The following is a 15,229-nucleotide window of genomic DNA, read 5'->3' as shown; positions in this document are numbered from 1 at the left end:
TATTTATTTATTTTGCTCCTTTGCACCCCATTATTTCTATCTCTACTTTTCACATTCTTCCACTGCAAATCAACCATTCCAGTGTTTTACTTGCCATATTGTTTTTACTTTGCCACCATGGCCTTTTTTTGCCTTTACTTCCCTTATCTCACCTCACTTGCTCACATTGTATATAGACTTATTTTTCTACTGTATTATTGACTGTATGTTTGTTTTACTCCATGTGTAATTCTGTGTTGTTGTATGTGTCAAAATGCTTTGCTTTATCTTGGCCAGGTCGCAATTGTAAATGAGAACTTGTTCTCAACTTGCCTACCTGGTTAAATAAAGGTGAAATAAAATAAAAATAAAAAGGATCTGTACACAATTCCTGGAAGCTGAGAATGGCACAGTTCTTTCATGACCTGCATATTCACCAGACATGTCACCCATTGAGCATTTTGGGATGCTCTGGATCGACAGCGTGTTCCAGTTCCCAACAATATCCAGCAACAAGTGATTGAAGAGGAGTGGGACAACATTCCACAGGCCACAATCAACAGCCTGATCAACTCTATGCGAACGACATGCCGCGTTGCATGAGGCAAGTGGTGGTCACACCAGAAACTGACTGGTTTGCTGATCCCCACCCCTACCTTTTTTTAAGGTATCTGTGGCCAACAGATGCATATCTGTATTCCCAGTCATGTGAAATACATAGATTAGGGCCTAATTAATATATTTATATTGACTGATATCCTTATATGAACTATAACTCGGTAAAATATTTGAAATTGTTGCATGTTGCGTTTATATTTTTGTTCAGTACATAATCCATCCAATTTATAAAGCCCAAAAACTAGGCTCCCGTTTAGTTAAATATAAATTGTAAGAGAAGAGAGCTCTGCTTGTCAATTAAAGTGTCAACTCGAGTGATGGCATTGTAATAGCTAATTTCCTTGAGAACCAAACTGCACCTGTTAAACTGGGCATGGAGAAGCGCGGTCCCGAGTGAAATTTGTGGGCGCGCTCTTTATGGCACGTCGCAAAAGAGGGGGAGCAAACTGGCACGAGCCTACCGTCGTTGTCAGGGACGGGGTGCATCTGTGGAAAAAAAAGATAGGACATAACAATAGCATCATCCAGTTTCGGTGTACATTGATCCAGGGTGCGTCATAGGAAACGAACACGAACATGGCGCTCCTTTATATAACATAATGTACACGACACATGGAATGGCCAATATATTTTTTTGTTTGCTGGATTACGAAGAAGAGTGTACAATAAAATGGAGTGGTAGGGGGGTAAAGGCGCGCTGTCTCCATCATAGGGAGGCGCGTCCACCTGCTGATACAGGGAGTCCGGGCTTGGGAAAAACATGGTGAGGTCGCACTCGCTGCATTGAGGAGAAGATACAGTTTCCATCTGTCAAATAAATAACTGTAAATGGAATGATGACGACGGGAAAAGCGCAGCCCGTGTGAAAAGAGAGGTAAGTTAAATGTTGTACAATGACGAATATGGTTCTCAGTTCAGGGCAACACACTTGCATAAAGAATATGCAACGTCAAATAGCCCACAATTTCTTCGGCTGCATTCGAGAGAAAAGGGGGGAGGGTATTTCATGTATCACGTTAAATCAACATTCATCTGTTGTGTTTGTATATTTGAGAATGTATTTAATTGTATACAGTTACTTCACTTTTAAACTGTGCAGAAAAGCAATTGTCATAAAATGCATTGAAAGACAACATTCCTTATTAAGAAAAAAAGTGATACCCTACATTGGAGCATTAGAGGTACCAGCAAACTGCACCCCATATCCCATCCCCCAAAACACACAGACACACAACACACAGGCAATATGAGAATTGTCAGTCCAGGTCCTGGACAACCTTTGCAGTATTTGGCAGTGCTTAGTTCAATAAACAAGATGCTTAAACTTGAACATTTCACTGAATAATGTGCTCCCCTTGGCATGAAATCGACCATTGCTCTGTGCTCCCAGATTCATTTATTTTCAGCATGGAGTTCCCAGCTTTTCTTCTTTCCCTGTGGTTAGATGCTGTGTTCAATTTCTGTTCATATTTGTATGTGACATAAGGTCAGACCTGTCGCACTCGCATAAATGCACTCTTAGTGTTTACAAAAAGGACAAGCAAATAAAAATGGTCTCAACATTATTGTTATTACAGTATTATTATCATTGTAAGATTAAATCTCGATCCTACTTCTCACATGGATAGCAATAACATATATGGAGCTCTCTGCCAAATTGCAGGGATAGCACAACTAAATGATTCACCATCTTTCCAGAATAATGCCTGGTTAAAGCTATCCTTCACAGGTGGTTGTCCCTAAGAGGCAGAGTTTAACTCAACAACATTCCTTTGTGAAAGGGCTGGGGAATTGTTTATCAGGCTTAATTATGCACAAGTGTTCATTTGAAATTGAAGGTCATTTTTTTTTAGGTTTCATGTTTTTGAAAATACAGTAGATAAGAGGACGAAATACACCCTCTTAATTTAGCCCAGAGTGTCCCCAATAATAGGCACTGAAAATCCTTTAATTTAATCAGGTCTGTATATCAACTCAAGCAGGGTTCCTGCTAAGAGCTACCCATCCCAGTGCCAGACCTAGTACGTTTCCTTTACTGTCCCAATGTGTTGTTTGGTTGTCCAGCCCCAGGTCGCTCCATTGATGTTATAAGGTACTAAAGTAGTTTTGAAGAAACATGCTGTTTTTTCCCCATCCCATTTTGCCTATTATGTTTGAAAGTGAATAGGATTAGGCATGTTCAGGGTGAGACAACAACAATCCACTTAATGTAGTCCTCTGTGCCTCCGTTCTATGGGTTTTTGTCTTCCTTACTTCAGCAGCCCAATGTTCTCAGAGAGAACAGAGAGAGCAGGTCCTTGAAGGCTGGGCTGCACACAGCACTGCATTGTGTTTATCTGAAAGTAGTGCCAGAGGGGGAGGAGCGAGGCTGCCTGGGAGGTTGGGTGAAAGGTTGTACCAATACCTGGGTAGACGTCACACTGATTAACACATTACAGTCTTCTATATAGGAGCTGGTATGTATGGTATCAACCGGTATTTCCCACCAGTTAAAATGACCATACAGAACACGAACAGTCATGTTTTCATATGATTTCACCTGTTGAATAGTGGGCAAATGTTTTTGTGCCTGGTTGTCAGTCATTCATTAATTCACTCAGAGATAACCCCCTCGGCTCAGTACTGCATTGTTGCGGTGACTGTGGAGCTGCTCGGCATCGGAGGGAGTTGAGGTAGCATGCTGTAATTAACAGAAAGGTAACGACCCCGTGAGATGGGTGGCTCAGCCCTTTTTGATTACTTTCATGACTGCAGGGAAAAAGTCTGAACTGAGCTTCCTCTCTAGTGGGACAGACAGACAGACATTAGAGCAGAGCAGAGTGCTGAGATCTTTAGCTGCCCATGCTGGGCCTGTAACATTCACAATGCTTCTAACCTCTATCCTCCTCACTGGCAGGCAGATACAAACACCAACCCCACTGCTGTGGTCCTGGATGACTTTGGTTTGTCTCTCTATGTCAAATAATGAAGGAATCACTTGCTGTATTTCTTTATTGAAAAATATCCTCTGTGAGACTTTTGCATATGGTATTATACACTGAGTATACAAAACATTAAGAGCACCTGCTCTTTCCGTGACATAGATTGACCAGGTGAATCCAGGTAAAAGCTATGAGCCCTTATTTATGTCACTTGTTAAATCCACTTCAATCAGTAGATGAAGGGGACGAGACAGGTTAAATAATGATTTTTAAGCCTTGAGACATGGACTGTGTATGTGTGCCATTCAGAGGGTGAATGGGAAAGACACAAGATTTAAGTGCCTTTGAACAATGTATGCTAGTAGGTGCCAGACATAGCAGTTTGTGTCAAGAACTGCAACGGGTCACAGTTTCCTGTGTGTATCAAGAATGGTCCACCACCCAAAGAACATCCAGCCAACTTAGCACAACTGTGGGAAGCATTGGAGTTAACCAATGGCGATTTTAGCACGTCAATCTTGGTGGAGCAAACAAATTATAATGTGGGATGCATGCCAGCAAAGCCACTACACAACACCAAACAATACATTAATTGCACTATAACGGTGACAAACAGTGGCCCACAAACTGTTAGGGCCTACCTAAAGCTGTCCCAACAGCAGAGTCCCAACAGCAGTCCCAACACCTTACCACTGCTACACCTGGCTATCAGCAGAGCCTTGTCTGGCAGCGAAACAGTTAATTCAGCCTCATTTACTGCCTTTCAGCCTTATTTACTGCCTTGCTTAAACAAATGTGGTTTCTACTGACAATTGAGATGTACAAAATATGGAATAAGGGCGGATAAGATGCTATCCGTAATTTCGATTAAGACATTAATAAGCAAGCTTGGACGTATGTAGTCAGTATAACTATTTGTTCAGCACTTTTGAAATGTACAGCGACAGAATTCAGAACATGGGCCGTTCTTACAGTGTTCTCCCTGTACACCAAGTCAGAACCATAGGATAAATAAAGGGGGCACATAAGCAGACAATTAAAGTTCTTACAGTATGTGATGATTACATTTCTCAAAAACAGGTTATAGGCTATATGTGCACCACCAAGTCAGAACAGTAAGCGAAATTAAGAGGTGAAAATAGACCAAATTATTAGGGTGAGGCACATGGGCTACTAACAGCTTACTACACAACATACACTTAGTATTACTTTCTTAACTACAGTATACATATCTCCTTGGCATAGAACATCATTTATGCAGCAGCATACAGAACATTTTTGGACTCACCTTGTTGTGCTGTGCTCACTTGAACAGGAAGGTGGCGCAGCGGTCCTTCGTGGGCAAATTTTGTCATCAAACTTTGTCATCAAAGTCTGGCATTCTCTGGATTTATGGTTCTTTCAAGACAACTGGGAAAAAAAGTTGGATCATGATGACGTCATTGATCTTCAGGTCGTAGCTCTAGAAAGAGGCCTGAGATCCCGATTTACAATTCCGAGTTGGATGAAAGTTCAAAACTTATCTTCCCAGTTGTAGCTCGTTTTTCCCAAGTTACCAGTTGTCTTGAACTCACTAAAGTCAGATTTTGTAGTTCTGAGTTAACAATTGTTTTGAGCGAGGCACAAATCATGCTTCATTGACAGCACGGCCAATGTTGAATGTATATCATTTTAATCTAAGAAAAGAGACCATTAAACTTAGACTTGGGACCACGCAGCCACTCCACTGAATAGCAGGCTAATGATTGCTTTGCAATGCTTGCAGTTATCCACTGATTCCTTACAAACCACTCATTGTTGAATTTGCGATTTCCAACTTGTTGTGTAATGTTTATGTCCAATGGCTGATGATCACCGATACGTTTTATCTATAATTATTTATTTTCATATGACAAGGATTTAAAAGGGTTTGCCAGTAGATTGTCGAATTGATTCATGATGATGACTGCTAGCTAAGATTTTGAAAGTATGATGTTTATAGTCCAATCAAAGCTACTGTAGATATAACGTGATTTGACTTAATTTTGTCTGTGGACAATGACCTTGAGCCTTCTTGGATGAGCACTTCTAATGTAACTCTATGGCAGCACCCAAGGGGCTTGAATTTTCGATCTCTACCGTGACGTAGTGTTTCCATGAGTGACAGAACACTGAGCCAATCACGGGGCAATGCTCCATATCTTCTGCTGGCTTGCCCCACCACCACAGAAAGTACTGAGGTAGGCTGGAACACCGGCATTTTGTAGCTGCCTTATGAGGGTTGCAAACTTTGGGGAATATTCAGAGGGGGAAACTTTCTGTGAGAATTAAAGGGAATATATGGGAATTGATGGGTATATATGTGAATTAATGGAAATATATGCAAAGTAATATTAATACCATTTAAATGTAGATGTTTTTTGCATAGCATATATTTACCATATCATATGGAGACAGAAACATAAACCTTTTACATTATCATAAGTAGACACAATTAAAAAATGATTCAATCCTTCCAATATACATTTTTAAAAACAACAATTTACGAATTGAACTTTAATTAAATGAGTTGACTCTTTGCATGGGATGATTTCACTGAACAACAAAGAAAGGGAATAATGAATGATCCCTAATGATTCATCGCATCTCCCAAAAACGTTTTCAACATACATCTGTGAATGATAGTCTTGAAACTAAAGCTTTGTTTGTCTTCCTCTCAGTCTTCCATGTCTTCTCCCTGGACCTCCTCAATGTCCACCTCTTGAACATCAGACTCTGAGGCCTCATCTTCACTGTCACTTTCCAACCTTGTTGAGGATGGTTCATTGTCATCCTCAACGAGTACCCGCAAAACACCAGTCTCAACATCAACAGTGAAGAGGAGACTCTGGGATGCTGACCTTCAAGGCAGAGTTGCAAATAAAAAGCCATATCTCAGACTGGCCAATAAAATGAAAAGATCAAGATGGGCAAAAGAACACAGACACTGGACAGAGTAACTCTGCCTTGAAGGCCAGCATCCTGGATTTGCCTGTTCACTGTTGACGTTGAGACTGGTGTTTTGCGGGTACTCGTTGAGGATGACAATGAACCATCCTCAACAAGGTTGGAAAGTGACAGTGAAGATGAGGCCTCAGAGTCTGATGTTCAAGAGGTGGACATTGAGGAGGTCCAGGGAGAAGACATGGAAGACTGAGAGGAAGACAAACAAAGCTTTGGTTTCAAGACTATCATTCACAGATGTATGTTGAAAACGTTTTTGGGAGATGCGATGAATCATTGGGGATCATTCATTATTCCCTTTCTTTGACAGTTAACAACACTGTCATCTCAGATTTTCAAAATATGCTTTTCAACCATAGCTACACAAACATTTGTGTAAGAGTATTGATAGCTAGCATAGCATTAAGCCTAGCATTCAGCAGGCAACATTTTCACAAAAACAAGAAAAGCATTCAAATAAAATCATTTACCTTTGAAGAACTTCGGATGTTTTCAATGAGGAGACTCTCGGTTAGATAGCAAATGTTCAGTTTTTCCAAAAAGATTATTTGTGTAGGAGAAATCGCTCAGTTTTGTTCATCACGTTTGGCTAAGAAAACCCCGCGAAAATTCAGTCATTACAACGGCAAACTTTTTTCCAAATTAACTCCATAATATCGACAGAAACATGGCAAACGTTGTTTAGAATCAATTCTCAAGGTGTTTTTCACATATCTATTCGATGATAAATCATTCGTGGCAGTTGACTTTCTCCTCTGAAGCAAATGGTAAAATGCACGCAGCTGGAGATTACGCAATAATTTCGACGAAGGACACCAAGCGGGCACCTGGTAAATGTAGTCTCTTATGGTCAATCTTCCAATGATATGCCTACAAATACGTCACAATGCTGCAGACACCTTGGTGAAACGACAGAAAGTGTAGGCTCATTCCTGACGCATTCACAGCCATATAAGGAGACATTGGAACACAGCGCCCTCAAAATCTGGGCCATTTCCTGTTTGACATTTCATCTTGGTTTCGCCTGTAGCATCAGTTCTGTGGCACTCACAGATAATATCTTTGCAGTTTTGGAAACGTCAAGAGTGTTTTCTTTCCAAAGCTGTCAATTATATGCATAGTCGAGCATCTTTTCGTGACAAAATATCTTGTTTAAAACGGGAACGTTTTTTATCCAAAAATTGAAAGAGCGCCCCCTATATCGAAGAAGTTAATGAAGCTCCCAGTTGAGGACTTGTGAGGCGTCTGTTTCTCAAACTAGACAATCTAATGTACTTGTCCTCTTGCTCAGTTGTGCACCGGGGTCTCCCATTCCTCTTTCTATTCTGGTTATAGCCAGTTTGCTCTGTTCTGTGAAGGGGCGAGGACACAGCATTGTAAGAGATCTTCAGTTTCTTGGCAATTTCTCGCATAGAATAGCCTTCATTTCTCAGAACAAGAATAGACGGATGAGTTTCAGAAGAAAGTGCTTTGTTTCTGGTCATTTTGAGCCTGTCTCCGAACCCACAAATGCTGATGCTTCAGATATTCAACTAATCTAAATAAGGCCAGTTTTATTGCTTCTTTAATTAGGACAACAGTTTTCAGCTGTGCTAACATAATTGCAAAATAGATTTCTAATGATCAATTAGCCTTTTAAAATTATGAACTTGGAGTAGCTAACACAACGTGCCATTGGAATACAGGAGTGATGGTTGATAATAATGTTTCCATCTACAATAGTCACAACATTGACAATGTCTACACTGTATTTCTGATCAATCTTATGTTATTTTAATGGACAAAAAATGTGCTTTTCTTTCAAAAACAAGAACATTTATAAGTGACCCCAAACTTTTGAACGGTAGTGTATATATATTTTTTACATTGTTTGCAAACTGATATGTAGCACGTATTAATGCAAAATAACATGCAAAACAGGCAAGTCCACCCCAAACAGCAAGTCCCCCCCAAAAAATGAAATGCGGGTCCCAAAACAGGGTGACAGAATGCCAAGAGTGCAAAGCTGTCATCAAGGCAAAGGGTGGCTACTTTGAAGAATCTCAAATATCTCAAAACACTTTTTGGTTGCTACATGATTCCGTATGTGTTATTTCATAGTTTTGATGTCTTTACTATTATTCTTCAATATAGAAAATAGTAAAAATAAAGAAAAACCGTTGAATGAGTGGGCGTGTCCAAACTCTTGACTGGTACTGTATATAAATATATTTTTCCTTTATTATTTTCCCCTAACCCTGCCACCCCTCCCCTAATTGGAGTAAACGAATGGACATCAACACTTCTACTTCCGGCTTATACATATTATATGTACTTGTTTGTGCATGTGACATTAAAACTTGAAACTCTATACATTTTACGGACACAGTATATTTTACATGAGTTATCTTTTGTTTGTTTTTAGTCCTTCAGCTACGCTCAACCTCTCCCATCTATCTATGAAGACCATCCAGTTTCTATTTGCCATACATTTTTCAACTTGCTGCTGGGACTTGCTTCCTTTCAGCCACAAGAGCATTAGTGAGGTCGGGCACTGATGTTGGGCGATTAGGACTGGCTCGCAATCGGCTTCCCAATTTATTCCAAAGGTGTTTGATGGGTTTGAGGTCAGGACTCTGTGCAGGCCAGTCAAGTTCTTCCACACCGATCTCGACAAACCATTTTTGTATGGACCTTGCTTTTTGTATGGGGGCATTGTTATGCTGAAACAGGAAAGGGCCTTCCCCAAACTGTTGCCACAAAGTTGGAAGCACAGAATAGCCTGGAATGTCATTGTAAGCTGTGGAATGTCATTGTAAGCATTTTTCCTCCTCCACCAAACTTTACAGTTGGCACTATGCATTGGGGCAGGTAGTGTTCTCCTGGCATCCGCCAAACCCAGATTCGTCTGCCAGATGGTGAAGCGTGATTCATCACTCCAGATAACTCGTTTCCACTGCTCCAGAGTCCAATGGCGGCGAGCTTTACACCACTCCAGCCGACTCTTGGCATTGCGCATGGTGATCTCTTAGGATTGTGTGCAGCTGCTCAGCCATAGAAACCCATTTCATAAAGCTGAAGACGAACAGTTATTGTGTTGACGTTTCTTCCAGAGGCCGATTGGAACTTGATAGTGAGTGTTGCGGCCGAAGATAGACGATTTTTCCACGCTCAAGCACTCGGCGGTCCCACTCTGTCAAATCAAATCAAATGTTATTGGTCACATACACATGTTTAGCAGATGTTATTGCGGGTGTAACGAAGTGCTTGTGTTTCTAGCGCCAACAGTGCAGTAATATCTAACAAGTAATATCTAACAATTTCACAACAATACACACTAAGGTAAAGGAATGGAATTAAGATTATATAAATATTATCCAAATATTTGGATAAGCAATGTCAGAGCGGCATAGACTAAGATATAGTAGAATAAAATAGAATACAGCATATACATGAGATGAGTAATGCAAAATATGTAAACATTATTAAAGTAACTAGTGTTCCATTATTAAAGTGGCCAGTGATTTCAAGTCTATGTATATAGGCCAGCAGCCTCTTAACGTCCTAGTGATGGTTATTTAACAGTCTGATGGCCTTGAGATAGAAGCTGTTTTTCAGTCTCTCCGTCCCATGATAGTGTATTGAACAGGCAGTGGCTTGGGTGGTTGTTGTCCTTGATGATCTTTTTGGCCTTCCTGTGACATTGGGTGCTGTAGGTGTCCTGGAGGGCAGGCAGTTTGCCCCCGGTGATGCATTGGGCAGACCGCACCACCCTCTGGAGAACCCTGGGGTTGCGGGCAGTGCAGTTGCCATGCCAGGTGGTGATACAGCCTGACAGGATGCTCTCAATTGTGTATCTGTAAAAGTTTGTGAGGGTTTTAGGTGCCAAACCAACATATTTTCAGCTTCCTGATGTTGAATACACTGCCTGCATGGGGGGACCATTTCAGTTTGTCAGTGATGTGAACGCCGAGTAACTTGAAGCTTACCATCTTCTCCACTGTGGTCCCGTCGATGTGCATAGGGGGGTGCTCCCTCTGCTGTTTCCGGAAGACCACGATCATCTCCTTTGTTTCGTTGACGTTGAGTGAGAGGTTATTTTCCTGACACCACACTCCCAGGGCCCTTACTTCCTCCCAGTAGGCTGTCTCGTCGTTGTTTGTAATCAGGCCTACTACTATTGTGGCATCTGCAAACTTGATGATTGAGTTGGAGGCATGCATGGCCACACAGCCATGGGTGAACACGGAGTACAGGAGGGGGCTAAGCATGCACCCTTGTGGGGCCACTGTGTTGAGGATCATCGAAGAGATCCTACATTCATCACCTGGGGCGGCCCGTCAGGAAGTCCAGGACCTAGTTGCACAGTGCGAGGTTCAGACGCTAGTGCCCTGGGCTTAATGATGAGCTTGGAGGGTACTATGGTGTTGAATGCTGAGCTATAGTCAATGAACAGCATTCCTACATAGGTATTCCTGCAGTGTGCAGTGTGATGGAGATTGCATCATCTGTATTGGGGCCGTAAGCAAATTGACTGTGAGCTTGTGTGGCCTACTACTTTGCGACTGAGCCATTGTTGCTCCTAGACGTTTCCACTTCACAATAACAGCACTTACAGTGGACCAGGGCAGAAATTTGACGGACTGACTTATTGGAAAGATGGCATCCTATGACGGTGACACTTTGAAAGTCACTGAGCTCTTCAATAAGGCCATTCTAGTGCCAATGGTTGTCTATGAAGATTGCATGGCTGTGTGCACGATTTTATACACCTGTCAGCCATGGATTTGGCTGAAATTGCCAAATCCACTAATTTTGTACATATAGCGGGAACTCAAATCATGACGTTGGTGATATTCAGTTTGAAAAGTCTGCCCTCTAGAAAGATGCCTGAGTGTCCGACTTGGAATTCCAAGTTGGATGAGTTCAAATCTATTATTCCCAGTTGGATCTCGTTTTTATTTCCGATTTCCCAGTTGCCTTGAATGCACTGAGGTTTTAAGTTGGATATATAGGAGTTCACAGTTGTTTTGAACACAGCATTAGTCTCAGTGGAGGGAGGAAGAGAGCAGCAGAGGGTCTGCCTCTCACGGTCCCTGTTCTCTCCTTCTTTTCCTCCTGTGAGACTGACATGTTTTTGCACCTACTGTTGGCCCCTTTATCTTTGGCTTTTCTCCAGAAATGTTTGGTGATCGACTAGGAATGCCTGGAAGATCGACCAGTCAATCGACCAGTTGGCGACCACTGACTTGGAAGTTAAATCATAGGGATTTATTTTATCCACTGGCAGAACGTAGGCTTTCACCAAATCGACTGGAGTTTCATGATTTTTATTTCTGGGGGTGGATTATCCCTTTTAATGTTTTGTATACTCAGTGTATTATTAATAAGGCATAAATATGGCACACACTCTAAAAATAACTAACATTTTGTAGATTCCCTAAGTCATTAGAGAGTTAGAAGCAGTGAAGACAGTTGTTACATCTGTACCTTTAGATTGTTCTCTCAGCTCCATCCTTATTTGCTAAATAACCTATTCCAATGTCTCTTAGCTGAGGACTCTTGCACGTTTCTATTATTAACAAATATGTGACTATTGGCTTTGATTCACAATGATATTTAGGGAGAAGGTGTTGCTATTGTAGTCTGAGTGCATGTTGGCATTCTGGGCTGTTGCAGAATGTCAGGCTGTCCGTCAGAGGTCTTTCTGTAAAGAGGCCCTAGTGCTGTTGTTGTAGGGGCATGCATTCAGAGAGGATTGGCAGGAGGTTTTTGTGTCGTCGTCGCCCCCCGCTTGAAAATGGAGCCTCCAGTTTAATGCACTAGAGCTGTGAAGGGGGAGGAGTCGTTCTGCCAGCCATTAATGACTTGTGTCATCAGAAAAGTTCCTCCTTGCATTCAAACAAAAAAAACAGCAATGTTTTACGTTTCTATTTTGATAGGGCCCAAGTTTTCAAAGGTACAGCTGTTGTTACGTCCTGTCTCTCACAATCAGACACCTCAACATGTTGGTTAACCTCTCAGGTCAACCTCTCAGTGAATGACCATACTCTCCAGTCTCTCAGAGTCAGTGTTTCCTCAATTACATGTTGTATTGATACAGTGCATTCGGAAAGTATTCCGACCCCTTGACTTTTTCCACATTTTGTTCAGATAAGTATTCACACCCCTGAGTCAATAAATGTTAGAATAACCTTTGGCAGCGATTACAGCTGTGAGTCTTTCTGGGTAAGTCTCTAAGAGCCTTGCACACCTGGATTGTACAATATTTGCGCATTATTCTTAAAAAATATATATTTCAAGACAATTTAAGTCAAAACTGTAACTAAGCCACTCAGGAACATTCAATTTCGTCTTGGTAAGCAACTCCAGTGTATATTTGGCCTTGTGTTTTAAGTTATTGTCGTGCTGACTGGTGAATTTGTCTCCCAGTGTCTGTTGGAAAACATACTGCACCAGCTTTACCTCTAGGTTTTTGCCTGTGCTTAGATCTATTCCTTTTCTTTTTATCCTAAAAAACTCCCCATCCTTGCTGATGACAAGTATACCCATAACATGATGCAGCCACCACCATGCTTGAAAATATCAAGAGGGGTACTCAGTGATGTGTTGTGTTGGATTTGCCTCAAACATAACGCATTGTATTCAGGACATAAAGGTATTTTCTTTGTCAAATGTTTGCAGTTTTAATTTAGTGCCTTATTGCAAATTGTTTATTCTGTCCTGGTTTCCTTCTTTTCACTCTGTCTATTAGGTTAGTATTGTGGAGTAACTACACAATCCGTCCTCAGGTTTCTCCTATCACAGCCATTAACCAGTTAAATGTAGCAAAATGTAACCGGAAATGTAATCTACTTAATCCCCCAAAGTAATTCTTTATTATGAGAGGGCCATAAACAATAACTAGTAATGCTGCATACTCCAAGAAAGGTTAAAATCTCACCTTTCTGGTAGAAAAAGTTATAAATTGCTGTAGTCAATTTTGAGGACACAACTCAAGTATCCAGTACAAATATGATAAAAATATGAAAATATGAAATATTTTATGATGTATTTCCTATTCTACAAAACTTTATGACTAAGGCTTGAAATGACATATGTTTTCTAAATATAGTATAATCAAATTATAAATTGAATAACTATGAGATGTCACCTTCCTTATAACTGTAAAATACATATTTGTATGTCTAGAGTTAGAGAAAATGTGCATATTTTCTAAAGGTCTCTCTTGTTCAAAACGTCTGCCCCCACCGCTGTGAACTTCTCACAGAGCTCTAGTGTGGCTTCATGAACTCATTAGGAACTCACCTTTCATCTCATATTAATCGTGGCTCATATTAAACTACTGGCTCTAAATCGATCTCTGAAGGTGCTACAGCAACAAAACCATGCTGCGCTACGATGTAATGAGTCAAGGCTTATGCATTGTTTGTGGCTGTGACGTAGGGTTCAGTCAGGAGTTGATGGAAAGTCTGAAGAGCCAATGAAATGGTAGGAGGGACATTCCAGATTCTAGTGGTGCCAGTTGTGCGCTGCCCTAAAATGCAAATACTACCTCCTACAAAGAAATTGACGGCATAGACATTTACCTTTATGTACTGTAATTCTGTCAGGACTTTGCATAATGCTTTTATTGAGGATTAACTAATATTCCTAAAATTCCTTTCTCCAGCCTTGTGATTCCAATAAATCTTCAAGGCTTGAAAAAGAATAATGACTTTCAGCTGGTTTTCCCTTCTTCCATAACTCCTTGACTGGGGGGGGCTGTCTAGTCCGTCTAGTCTCAGTCTTAAGGATGGCTCTAATGCTGGATAAATATTAATCACATTTTTTATAAAAGGAGTTTGCTGAAGGAGCTGCTGTCAGGCCCGTCCATCAGTAGAAGCGGAGGCACCTCTTCGGAGAGAGGACCGGCCCTGGCCCTGCTCAAATCAATGGCTGTTTACTAGGCTTTGTACTGCCCTGCCCTTGGGCTGCTCAGCGTTATTTATATTGCCCACTCTTTATTCGGCTCCTTCATTTTTGTTTGGGGCGAAGGTGAGAGAAATCAAACAAATACCTTCCACAAAACAGTGCGGAGGGAATTAGAGGAGCTATAATATTGAACAACAGTTATTGTTGTCCCCAGTCTGAGCCTCAGGTACAGTACTATTATGAGAGTCTTTACCAATCCAATGTACCGATGATTCTGCGGATGCCAAATGCTTGTCACCTTCTCCTCTCACTATGCTACTGACTAATTATGTCAGCACGTCATCACACCAAATATAAGTAAAAAAAGGTTCTGTAGCAATTTGAGCCTCTTTGTTCATCAGCATTTTGTTCTCTAGCACTGACAAGTAATAGATTACGGCGCTCCAAGATCTTCGGAGGATAGGTGGTTTGATAGGATATGAAAATGGAACTGAAAAGGAATTCAGTTAGATGGCAAACCGAAAGCTCTAGCTTCACACATTCTGTTCCTTCCTCTTGCATCCTCTGAGCTTTTGACCCACAGCATCTCTCTCTCTCTCTCTCTCTCTCTCTCTCTCTCTCTCTCTCTCTCTCTCTCTCTCTCTCTCTCTCTCTCTCTCTCTCTCTCTCTCACACACACACCAGCTCACTGGCATTTGGGCTGAGTGACAGAGCAGCCCATCGGTACAGTAATTGGTATTCAGAAGGGCAGCTGGGATGCACGCCTCGCAGACAGAGGGGGAATTTAGTCAATACACTGCTTCATTAGAGCTGTGAGTCACCACGCCATGCTTCAT

The 15,229-nt window shown here is 41.3% G+C and overlaps 1 protein-coding gene across 2 annotated transcripts in view; it reads left to right on the top strand.

Annotated features, from left to right (window-relative positions):
- The first annotated feature begins 1,092 nt into the window (after positions 1-1,092).
- LOC135548497 (neurite extension and migration factor-like) overlaps positions 1,093-15,229 on the top strand; it is an 82,187-nt gene continuing 68,050 nt past the window's right edge. For both annotated transcript variants that reach the window (XR_010456835.1, XM_064978175.1), the window contains exon 1: positions 1,093-1,471. The gene's annotated coding sequence lies outside the window, so the exon portion shown is untranslated. The remainder of the gene's footprint in view (positions 1,472-15,229) is intronic.

This window comes from Oncorhynchus masou, chromosome 11, assembly GCF_036934945.1.
Source record: "Oncorhynchus masou masou isolate Uvic2021 chromosome 11, UVic_Omas_1.1, whole genome shotgun sequence".
In the NCBI taxonomy this organism is placed as follows: domain Eukaryota; kingdom Metazoa; phylum Chordata; class Actinopteri; order Salmoniformes; family Salmonidae; genus Oncorhynchus; species Oncorhynchus masou.
This window is presented reverse-complemented; position numbering and strand designations above follow the sequence as displayed.